The following is a 13167-nucleotide window of genomic DNA, read 5'->3' as shown; positions in this document are numbered from 1 at the left end:
GAAAACAAAAAAATACGTGTTCCTTTGTTTATAATTAAGATTCTAAATACCAAATTTTACATCTGCACACTTTAAAAGTTTGTAGATATAGATTCACTCATTTTAAAAATTCACCCCCTTTTCACCCTCCCATTAATTGGATTTTCCAAAAACAAAAAAATACGTGTTTCTTTATTTTTTAAAGAGATCAAAAGTACCAATTTTCAGGTCTGTATTCTCTTCAGTTTCTGAGATATAAGTACCGGTATCCTGATTAAAGGCATTACCCATTTTTCCTCATTTTCACCCTTTTTCACCACTCCTATTGGGATTTTCTGAAAACAAAAAAATACGTATTTCCTTATTTTTTAAGAAGATTCTAAATACCAATTTTTACATCTGTAAACTTTTAAAGTTTTGAGATATAGATACACTCATTTTAAAACTTCACCCCCCTTTTCACCCCCTTAGCGAAGGAATATCCAAAAATCCTCTCTTAGCGAGCACCTACATCTTAATATGAATATATCCCCAAAATTTCATTTCTTTATGTCCAGTAGTTTTGGCTCGGCGATGATGAATCAGTCAGTCAGTCAGTCAGGACAAGCTATTTTATATATATAGATATACGGCGCGTACGTGAGGTGTGAAATTAACGTGTGCGAGTCGTTAACATATAACCACTGACAAGGACAGATTGCAACCGGGCCCATTTCCCTTAATTTAATGCCGTGTACATCGGACTAAAATCTAAGCGGGGGCTAGTCATTTATTAGCCAGTACTAAGGTTGCAATCGTGCATTCGAGCACACTAAGCGGGGAAGTAGATGGTTCTAATATAATTCCACAGTTCCAGATACAGCCGACATCAAGGAGACAGCAACCATGAACGATCCAGGAGTCGGAAAGAGGACCTTCATCCCTGTGCTGTGTATCGTACTCATGACATAGCTGAATGCGATTCGCCGCTGATGGAGAGGTTGCCGCCAAGTTAAGTCCTTTTGTTCTATAATAATACGAAGTGATAGCTGGATTCACTAGTTTAGGGCTACTTTAAATAAGTAAATTAATCATTAAATGTAAGCCAGAGCGGCATCTGCATTGCTCATTTTAGTAAATTTAGATACGTTCAGGGCTGCTTGGATGCCAAGTCCGCGAGTCATGTGTTGTAAATACTTTGATAGGAAATAAGGGAAAGAGTAGGTTAGATATATGTGTGTGTTACTGTTATATTATTTTATTCCAGTTTGTGTTAAGTTAAGGTAGAGTTGTATGGATAGATTCTTCATGAAAAATCGAATGTACTGTACCCCACCAGTGTCGAACCGTTAAAGAGGAATAGACTAGAGACAGTATATGCCAGGCTGTTTGATTGCATGATGCATGAATTTCAGCTGTGAGAATACGCAACGGGAGATCTTTCAACGACGAAAGTAGAATAGGTTCTCTAAGTGTGGTGGCAGGCAAATTCATGGAAAAGTATCGGTCGTCGAACCGAGGATTATTTATATGTGAGGCTAGAGAATTGCCTGTGGATGTTTACGGGACTGAGATGCAAGGAGATCGGCTATGAAAACCATGATGTTATATCTGGAGCTATGATGATGCTGAATTAATGAGCCGGCCTGTTATATATGAGAAGATGTAAGGCTGTGAGCCGTATTTTTGCTAGCCAGAATTGTGAGTTTATCTGTAGCACTGGGAATATTGTCGAGGGCCGATGTGCCAATTGTTCTTGCCACAGATAGTGGCCCCTTGACTCAGCTGTACGCTGGGCTGAAAATTGTAGTGAAAGTTTTTACAAATAGTCCCGTTATGCTCATGAATCGTCTGTCAACAAAGACCTAGTTAGTTTATGTTTATGTTGCCAACCAGCTGATTTCCCTGCCGTGTCAAATGCTACTGCTCTGCTGTATCTGCAAGAGATTTGTGATATCCAGTGCCCGGGTATGTTGGATTCTTGACCCGAAAGCTACATCAACTTCAGTGTATTTATTTTGTTTGCTTTATTTACAGGTTTTGGTTATTTCATTTTGTGATTTGTATTGTTGTGTCCAGTGTGTTATTTCTTTGTTGTGATGTTGCCATTGCGTTGGGCTGACAACCCAATCTGTAAAAAACTCTCGTTACGAAATCTGAAGAAGAAAATAGCCGGCCTGACTTTTTACGACGACCTCGCAAACATGTAAAGGACTTGAGAATTGGTTCCTGGAATGTTTTAACTCTTTACCAAGCTGCAAACCTAAGAAAGTTGCTCGATCTGCTGGATGAGTATCGACTAGATATTACTGCTATTCAAGAAGTGAGCTGGATTGGTGAAGGAGTAATACAGAGGAAAAATTACATGGTGTTCTATAGGTGCCACACATGAAGGATCACCTGTATGGTACTGGTTTTATTGTCAATAAGCAGATTAAACACCTTATCATGGATTTTCGGGCAAAATCGCATATATTGTGCAGACTTAGAATTAGAGGGGAGTTCTTCAATTACAGTCTTATCTGCGTACATGCTCCAACTGAAAAGAGCGACGAAGGTAAAGATTCATTTTACGATGAATTGGATGAAATTTCTAATGAGTGCCCAAGAGCAGACTGTAATATATTCTTCGGGGATTTGAATCCGAAGATAGGAAAGGAAAATAGAGCTTACAGGATATTTCTAATGATAATGGAATCAGGCTTATACATTTTGCATCCTCGAGAAATATAGTAGTGGGAAGTACTACTTTTAATCACAAGGACATACATAAAATGACATGGAAGTCTCCAGATGGAAGTACTTTTTACAAAATTGACCACCTCCTAATAGATGCAAGACACTTCTCTATTTTTACAAAATTGACCACCTCCTAATAGATGCAAGACACTTCTCTAACTTGATGGATGTTAGAAGTTATAGGGGTGCCAATATTGACTCTGACCACTACCTTGTGGTAGCAACTATTAGAAGCTGAATATGTAATTCAAGAAAGGTACATGGGTCCAATACAAGAAAGTTCAACAGTGCTCGGCTGAAGGAGGCCGAAACTGCTCTCAGATATGCTAGCTTGCTTAATGATGCCCTGACCGATTTGCCTAACAGTGAGAGTGTTTATGAAATCTGGAAGAATCTTAAAGATGCACTATTAAAAACTACAAATGAAGTTTTAGGAGGGGAAGAGAAAGTTTGGCACAACAATTGGTTTGATGAAGAGTGTGCACGAACAACAACTTTAAAAAATGAAGCATACAAGAGATTGCACCAGAGGAACGACACCCGAAAAGCAGTGGAAGAGTATAGAACTTCCAGAAGAGAAGAAAAGAGATTGCACAAGAAGAAAATGAGACAGTATGAGAGGAAAGAATTATAAAAGGAAAGGTTGAAAGGGATGAACGATGTGAGAGCTTTCTATTAGAAGTTAAATAAAAGTCGTAAGGATGTCCAGCCTAGAACAAGTTTGTGTAGAGATAAAGATGGCATAATACTGGGCAGTGAGGAAGCAATACTAGAAAGATGGGCACAATATTTTGACGAACTGTTGAATGAAAGTCCAGGTGATAACCAAGTAACCTTACCTCCTGTAAATACAAGAAAATCAGACATAGAAGTACCGACACCTACTATTGAGGACGTTGAGCTAGGCATTAAAAAAGTTAAATAACAAAGCCCCAGGAATGGATTAAATACAATCAGAGCTTGTGATAAATGCTGGGAAAGAATTTGTCAAACACTTTCACAAACTGGTGGCCAGGATAAGGGTAGCTGAAACAATCCCTGATGACTGGAACGTAGGTATCATCTGCCCGATACATAAGAAGGGTGATATCATGATGTGATATAACTATAGAAATATCTGCTTATTATCCATTGATTATAAAATATTTTCCAATATTCTCTTTAGCAGATTGGTTACCTACGTGGAAAATGCGGTTGGTGACTATCAATGCTGATTTCGCCAAGGAAGATCTACTATTGATCAGATCTTCACAATTCGCCAGATACTTGAAAAATGTAAAGAATTTGGAATTGATACACGCCATCTCTTCATTGACTTCAGATCAGCCTATGACAGCATTGATAGAAGTAATCTGTATGTAGCAATGGAAGAGTTTGAGATCTCTAAGAAATTGATCGCCCTTGTGAAAGCTACCATGGAAAATACTCGGAATCAAATAAAGATTCAGAATATGTTATCAAGTGCTGTAAAGACCAAGAATGGAGTTAGGCAAGGAGATTCATTATCATGTATTATGTTCAATATAGCTTTGGAGAATTTTGTTAGAGATGCAAGTATCAACACAAGGGGAACCATTTTATATACATCAGTTCAAATTTTGGCATATGAAAATGATATTGATTTAATCGCAAGAATACCAAGAGCATTTAAGGAAGCTTTCACAAGCCTCGGAAAAGCAGCAAGAAAGATGAATTTACAGATTAATGAAGGAAAAACTATGTACATGGCCGTAACCAAGAAAGACTACCCTAGTGGGTCTACATTCATAGAAATTGGCTCGTATACGTTTGATGTTGTGCGTAGTTTTACCGACCTTGGATCAGAAGTTAATTCCAAGAACAATGTTATTTCTAAAATCCAAAAACGTATACTGTCTGCTAACAAGTTCTATCATGGCCACAGAAAATATCTGAAGTCTAAGCTGCTGTTCAGGGAAACTGAAGTCCTGATGTATACAGTTTTACTAAAGCCTGTATTGACATATGGTGCTGAGACCTGGTGACTCAAAATCTGATGAAAGACAGCTCGGTATACTTGAAAGAAGGATTTTGAGGGAAATTGTTTGGCCAGTGGAAGAAAATGGTGTCTGGAGAAGAAGATATAATCATAAATTGCATAATTTATACAATGTATCAAACATTGTTAACTGTATAAAGATCAGAAGGTTGGAGTGGGCAGGACATGTGCTGCGTGGTAATGACCGAATTATAAAGAAGTTATTTAATGCAGTGCCAGAAGGAATCAGGAAAGTTGGCAGACCAAAGTTAAGGTGGGAAGAAGGGGTGAGAGAGGATGTAAAGATAATTGGAATCAAGAACTGGAGGAGCTCTGCACTTAACAGGAAAGAATGGGGAAAACTTCTTCAGAAGGCTAAGGCCCACAAAGGGCTGTCAGGCCAGTGATGATGATGATGATGATGATGTTGTCATTTGTTTGTTAATGGGGAGACTTAGTCCGATGGCTATTTTTGGGAAGAAAGGTTCTGACCTTATCTGTGATCACGGGTTCGGACCCGTATAAATAGAATCTGTGACCATTTTGGAAGGGTGATTCAGATGCAGTCCCGAACAAGTGTTTTATATATCTATGACCGTGTGATCGGAGTATATATAAAATTTAGGCCATCACTAATGGATCGGGTATTACTATCACATATTATGAACGGTTTAGCGAATAACTAGGGACTTAACAAAGCGAGCAACTAAAAACAAAAATGTAAACTGAAATTATTCCATGCAGCAAGAAATTATTTTTAATATCTCGGTTTCGTTACCCGCTTTGTTTGTAAACGTTGTGTTTAACAATGATAATTCATGTAAAACTGCGCGTAATTTTTCTTTTATTGACACAACTAGTGGTCAGCTTTTTTGTTTAGGTATGATTTTAGTTTACTAAATCCATTTGACCCGATTACTGGAGTTCTCCTTCACTAGATTTATATGTACGTATTACCTATCCATATACAGTAGAATTCCATTAGTCCGGAATCCAACAGTCCGGAACTATCGATGGCCCGGCAACATTCCAGGATATTTCTTTTATTATTATTATTATTATTATTATTATTATTATTATTATTATTATTATTATTTTACGTTTGTGGCAGTTAAATCGTACGGCGCGGTTCGAAACCACCCGTAAGTGTCCACTACGCGTCTACTATTGTTAGACAAAATTGGCATTGTTGGCTGTCACCACACACAGGTTCAGTTAATTGTTTTGATTGTGAGCCCTTTTCGCTACAGTAATACTTGTGATCTAGGATCCGTAGTGCAGTAGTGTAGTGAACATACATATCAAGGTGCCCTGTGGAAATTTTCTTGGTATTTAAGCAGTGACAATATTCTCGAGACCGAAACCTTCTTCAAGTTCCAAATCAGGAGAGAAACGTAAGCACGTAACTCTGACCATCAACCAGAAAATGGAAATCATCGATCGCCTGTAGAAATTTGATCATATAAATATTTTGTTGAATGAATTTAATATTAGCTCGTCAACCATTTACGACATGAAAAAAAAAAGAAGTTGAACTAATGAAATTTGCTTCTCAATCGGTAACAACTGAAAAATCGGCTTCCAGACAAACATTAAAAAAAGAACTGGAACAATTAGATAGTTTATTGTAAAAATGGTTCAGCGCAGTACGCTCCGAAGGAAAGCCGGTAACGGGGTCAATGGTTACTGAAAAGGCAAATAAATTTGGACAAGCCTTAGATGCTGCAGAAAGTGAATGAAATTTTTCTGATGATTGGCTCAGAAACTTTAAGTTTCGGCATGGAATTCGAAGACTTGATGTAACCGGAGACACGCTTTCAGTAAACCAAGATTCAGCAGAAAAATACAAAGACGAGGTTGAAGAAATAATCGCAGTTAATAATCTAACAGCTGATCAGATTTACAATGCTGATGAAACAGGCCTACTCTGGCGGTGCTTATCAACATCTACTCTAGCTGCGGGAGGTGAAAAGGCGGCTAAAGGTAAAAAAAAAAACAAAGACAGGTTGACAGTTTTGCTTTGTCGTAATGCGTCTGGAAGCCACCGAATAACTCCTTTTGTAATTGGAAAATCTAGACAACGTTGGGCATTTAAAAATGTTACGAACTTGCCTGTTCATTATGACGCTCAATCAAATGCGTGGATGACTGCCACCCTATTCAAAGACTGGTTCTTTCATAATTTTGTCCGTCTCCATGGCTAAATTGTTAGCGTACTGGCCTTTAGTCACAGGAGTCCCGGGTTCGATTCCCGGCAGGGTCGGGAATTTTAACTTTAATTGGTTAATTTCGCTGGTACGGGGGCTGGGTGTATGTGTCGTCTTCATCATCATTTCATCCTCATCACGACGCGCAGGTCGCCTACGGGAGTCAAATCAAAAGACCTGCATCTGGCGAGCCGAACTTGTCCTTCGACACTCCCGGCACTAAAAGCCATACTCCATTTAATTTTTTTCATCATTTTGTGCCTCAAGTCAAAGAAAGCTTCAAAAACCTTGGTCTACCGGAAGACAGCAAAGCCATCCTTATTTTGGACAACTGTAAAGCACATCCACCAGAAGCTGAGTTAGTTTCTGGAAATGTATTTGCTACACTTCTGTCGCCTAACGTTACGTCACTGATTCAGCCAATGGATCAAGGGGTAATTCAGAACTTTAAATGTTTTTGTAGGAGTTCTTTCGTTCGCAGCCTGTTAAATGCTGAGTGTGATGTGACTGAATTTCAAAAATGTTTAATGTACAAGACGCCGTCTATGCTGTCGTCGTTTATCACTCACATATTTTTATCGTTCAATTACTATAATTGTGGAGAGCCCCTGTAAAGAGTGGTGGCTCTGATTACTAATTCTGTAAATATCACCGCCGTTTCTAACCTCTTATATTGCCTGCTCTATGCCACTAGTTTAACACAGGAAGGCGCCAATACCAATATTTCTTCAAGTTGCCGTAAGAGTGCAGTCATAGACGCACAATCTTCACAGTCACTGTGGGTGTTGCATTGTGTTATCGATGCATGTGCAGGGTCTCTCATATAAAGCCAAACCGAGCGCACGGTATTTGTACTCAGCCGAACTAACGCCGCGTGCGGCCGTCCTGCTTTAAGTGTGTACATAATCTTATAGGAAATCTTACTTTATAAAAGAAGCTGGAAGTGTCGTCCTTCCTGGGTTATACAGGCATTGTATCTGGTAACCACATTCTTGCTGATGCGAGTGAGTTCTGTCATTGTAATGTTTCTGATTTCATTCGTAATGTTTTCTTTTAGTTCCTCCAACGTGTGGGGATTTGTTCGATACACTTTTTCTTTCAGTTTATCCCACAAGTAAAAATCACACACTGTTAGATCAGGAAAGTGAGGGGGAAATCCCAGCACTGATTACACTGTCTGCAAACACTTCCGAGATTGTAAGAAGGGAATCTTCTGCTGCATGAGCAGAGTCTGAATCTTGTTGAAACCACCCACGCAAATTTTGTTCTTGGTTACTGCACCTTTCGTCTATTAATGTTCCCGCGGTGACTTCCTCTATTACGCCGCGTTGGAGCATTAGCTGAATATACACCTGTTTAAATATTGCTCCGGCTACAAAATTCAAAGCATCGGGTCGTAAATCATACCTAGACTCTGAACTGGGATATAATTTATGAACACGAGCTACAACAACATGGTGCATATTCGTTTCTCAGGGTAAATTCGCTTCATTATATTCCCATACGCTTTAGACAAATCGTAGATTCCGTTGAAGAGTATCTGTCTGTTCAACCAGTCATTCCGTATCCATACGTCAAGGAAATTATCTGATCATCACCTAATATCTAGCATAAATTAATTCAATAGATCCGTATATTATCATACTACTATGTACTACAAGTTACCTAAGGAATGCAAAATCAAAACTATATCTAGTTTATTAGCATGCTAATGTATTATAAAATTGAATAATATGCATCCATCGGCAATAAAGAAAGGAAAATCGTGTGAAATTACAAATATCATTCTCAAATGCTTGACTTCCGAGATAAACATATTTGAAAAATCTTTAAATTATCATATTTGCTTACATTTTCTGTAAGTTTCAAAAATATATCATATCTTCCATGTTTAAACTGATACAAGGGGAAGAATACGGACCAAAACTTTATTAATCTAAGGAGGAGTGGAATATCTTCCTTTTAATATTGTTTGGGATTTTCTTTGGGGCATCATTTAGGTTTCATCTTTCATTTTGGTCTGTTTGACCAAATTTACTTGGATACATGTTTGGATTCTTGTTTGGATTTTCACTTGTGACTCATCACGTTACGAGATAAGATTTACCATGTTTAAATCTGGGTTCAAAACACCCATGCAGTTATTAACATTCCTATCATAACCCAAAATGAATAAATTAAAACAGTACATCACCGTATGTACAAAAAATAAATCAAATAATCTTACTACAGAGTGCCATATATATAGTAGTCCGTTAGTCTAACCTGCGAAAATCGTGCCATGCATTCCTAATCATATGCCAATATATATTTACTTATTCTCAAATATCTCTTCACTGTGCCAAGATTTTGTCAAAGAAAACCGTACTTCATATTAGTGTTAACGCGCTGACCTTCAAATATGTAAATATGCGAGACTCCGTTCTAATCTTGTATATTCATATTACGTAATGTAAAACAAACATGTAACCTATCAATATCTTCCGCTGGAAGTTACTACGAGACACATTATGCTTGGCTTAATTTTGTGTATATCTGATTCATTTAGTGCTGTTTATATAGTGGTGTTTAGTGCTTGTTGGTAGAAATTGGGAGTAGTAATAATTATTTAAATTTTGTAACAAGTAATTCAGTTGGTCTTCAGTAAATTACGTTTTCTAGGTTAAGTAGGCTAGCTAGGTGCACCTTGTTTCGAATTTAGGTTTAGGTAATACTTTAGGTAACAATATTAACTTTAAAAATATTTGTAAATATCTGTAGATTCGTTGGTTGTAGGCCTACTTACAAAGGCAGATTATCATAAGGAATAGTACCGTAACTTCTGCAGCAACTTCTCCGGCATTTCGTATAGATATACGTTCAAACTATCGCGAAGGTAATAATTTACTAGGTACATTAAAAAACACGGTACGCCTGTAAACTTCCATTTAAAAAGAAGTTAAAGAGATTACACGGTAATAGTTAACAGTCGTATTGTTATTGATTATTGTCGCTCCTCATATTCAAATATTGCATTGTTGGCTACAGTCGTGAACAAAGGGTGTAGTGTAGTCAAGTAAATATAAATAAAAATCAGCTGACCTTGTATTCCATTCATTTGTACTTCTGAGTAGGTACCGGTAGTTAGTATCTGTAATTTATATTTCGCTCCCTCGATCTTTCAGTATTTATGAGCGGTTAGCTAATAATAATAAAGTTCATATATCCCAGTAATTGCAGTTCAAGTCCCTGGAGTAGTAGTAGTAGTAGTTTTGATAGAAATATTTGAGAAATGATTGTAGACAACCTCGTATTTTTCAGTAGGCCTAATTAAGGACACTTTTTTTTTCTCCGTCCCGTGGAGTAGGGAAAATAACAGTAATCCACCAGCTGTAATAATCACATAACCACATTTCAGTAGAATTGTAGTGAAGATAAGGTATAATATATTAGATAGTATCTTACCAGTTATATTCGTGTTTTTCTTCGTGTACGGCAATCCTTTTGATACTTAAGCATTTAACCAAACGCAGTGTAGTGTAGTGTAGATACATTGTAGTATAGATACAGTACATTTAGATAGTGCCGTAACTTGCCTGCTATATTCGTGTGTTATATTTCGTGTATATCTATTAGACCGTAATACTAATAATAATTTGTCTAAGCATTTAGCTTCGTTGGTAACCTTTGAGTACAGTAGTTCTTGCAAATTTCATTTCTGTTGTACTTAGTAGTGACATACCGTACGGTACCGGTATCGTAATTAGGATACGTCTGAAAGTAGTTTAAAAATTACTGTAGTGTACTGTACAGTAGTATACGAGTAATATCCTATTAGAATTTAGTGTGCTTATTTTATTATTGTAAAATATTTGTGTAGTACTGGTGTAGTAGAGGTATCCGTAGAAACTCTTACTAAAATATTGTTGAAATTAGGATAGGCTTAATTGCAGTTTGGAATTGTGTAGTTCTTGTGTATTACTTTCGATATTCAGTAATTAACAGCAGCTTTTATCCTGTTAGGGGTTGTAGGATAAAAAAAAATAGAGCACGACTAAGTAGTATTGTAGTGTAGTCGTATATTAATTACCTTATTGTTGTGTACTATCCCAGACAATATATCCCTCCGTTCATTTATTTTTTTTGCAAATAAGTTATTTTATTTCTTAATTTAAAATTTCCCCCCCGTAAAGAATGGCTAAGGAGCGCGAGTGTACTTATTGTGGGTGTGGTGAGGCATTGAGGGGTATGAGGGAGGAGTTGGAAAGTTTGAGGGAGATAATTAGGATTCTCACAGAAGACAGGAAGGAAGATAGGACTCCCTCAAACAATGTACAGGTTACAGTAGGTGTACAAGAGGGAGGGGAAGGAAAGGGAGGAGTTGTAGAAGACAGGTGGTCTAATGTTCTAAGGGGAAGGAGATTGCAGGCCAAGGGCTCTATTCAGGATCAGAATTCAGGCCAGGTGTCTGTGCGAAATCGGTACGAGTCACTCCAGGTAGAACAACAGAGGGAAGATGAGGGACAGGGAACAGTTGCTGAGATGTGTGGAAGTAGGAGGAAGGGAAAAGGTAGGAAAGGGAAATGTAGAGTAGAGGATAGGAAAATACAGGTGGAACAGGGTCATGGGAAGGAGAAAAGGGAGGAGGAAGTAGCTTCTGCAGCTATCAGGAAAGATAGGGCTGACCAGGATGGGAGGGGATCAAATGAGGTGGGTAGGGTTGAGGCTCTGGTCATGGGGGATTCCATCGTTAGACACGTGGGGAAAGTGTGTGGAGGAAAGGGAACCAGGGTAGAATGTTATCCAGGAATTAGGTTGAGGCAGATGTTGAGGAAAGTAGAAGAGAGGGAGGAGGGGAAGGAGAAGGTGGTAGTGTTTCACGTTGGTACCAACAACGTAAGGCAAGCTGATATAAGTGCCAACATAGTTGGAGATGTGTGGGATCTGGAAAATGCAGCACGGGTAAAGTTTAAGAAAGCGGAGATTGTTATTAGTGGAATACTGTTTAGGAGGGATACTGACTGGAGGGTGATTGGGGATATAAATGCGACTATGGAGTGGGTATGTGGGAAACTGGGAGTGAAATTTCTAGATCCTAATGGGTGGGTAGGAAATAGGGATCTGCGCTCAGATGGCCTTCATTTAAACCGCAGTGGTACGTATAAGTTAGGAAATTTGTTTGGAAGGGTAATAGGGAGGTACATTCAGGGAAACGGGATGGCCTAGGGAGCGGTGATAAGGGAACAGGGAACTGGAAATCAAGTAGGGATGACATAAAATTGTTAGTGTTGAACTGTAGAAGTATTGTAAAGAAAGGAATAGAATTTAGTAATTTAATAGATATATATTTACCAGATATTGTAATAGGAGTTGAATCATGGCTGAGAAATGATATAATGGATGCAGAAATTTTCTCAACGCACTGGAGTGTGTATCGTAGAGATAGGATAGGAAAGGTGGGAGGGGGAGTTTTCATTCTGGTGAAAGAAGAATTTGTAAGCTACGAAAAAGTTAAAGATGAGACACATGAAATTCTAGGTGTAAGGCTCATTTCTAAAGATAATAGGCAACTTGATATATTTGGAGTGTACAGATCGGGAAAGGGTAGCACTGATGCGGATTCGGAATTATTTGATAGGATAATCAGCTATGTGGGAAACGACATGGAAAGAAATGTGATTGTAGCGGGAGATCTGAATTTGCCAGATGTCAACTGGGAAGGAAATGCGAACGACAGGAAGCATGACCAACAAATGGCAAATAAGTTAATATGGGAAGGACAGCTGATTCAGAAAGTGATGGAACCAACCAGAGGGAAAAATATTTTGGATGTGGTGCTGATAAAACCAGATGAGCTCTATAGGGAAACTGAAGTAATAGATGGTATTAGTGATCATGAAGCTGTTTTTGTGGTAGTTAAAAATAAATGTGATAGAAAGGAAGGTATTAAAAGTAGGACTGTTAGGCAGTACCATATGACTAATAAAGCAGGTATGAGGCAGTTTCTAAAAAGTAACTATGATCGGATGAAAACGGTAAATAAAAATGTAAACAGACTCTGGGATGGGTTTAAAGAAATTGTTGAGGAATGCGAAAACAGGTTTGTACCTTTAAGGGTGGTAAGAAATGGTAAAGACCCACCTTATTATAATAGAGAAATAAAGAGACTAAGAAGGAGGTGCAGACTGGAAAGAAATAGAGTTAGAAATGGCTGTGGAAGTAAGGAGAAATTGAAGGAACTTACTAGAAAATTGAATCTAGCAAAGAAGGCAGCTAAGGATAACATGA

This window comes from Anabrus simplex, chromosome 1 (assembly GCF_040414725.1).
Source record: "Anabrus simplex isolate iqAnaSimp1 chromosome 1, ASM4041472v1, whole genome shotgun sequence".
Lineage (NCBI taxonomy): Eukaryota > Metazoa > Arthropoda > Insecta > Orthoptera > Tettigoniidae > Anabrus > Anabrus simplex.
This window is presented reverse-complemented; position numbering follows the sequence as displayed.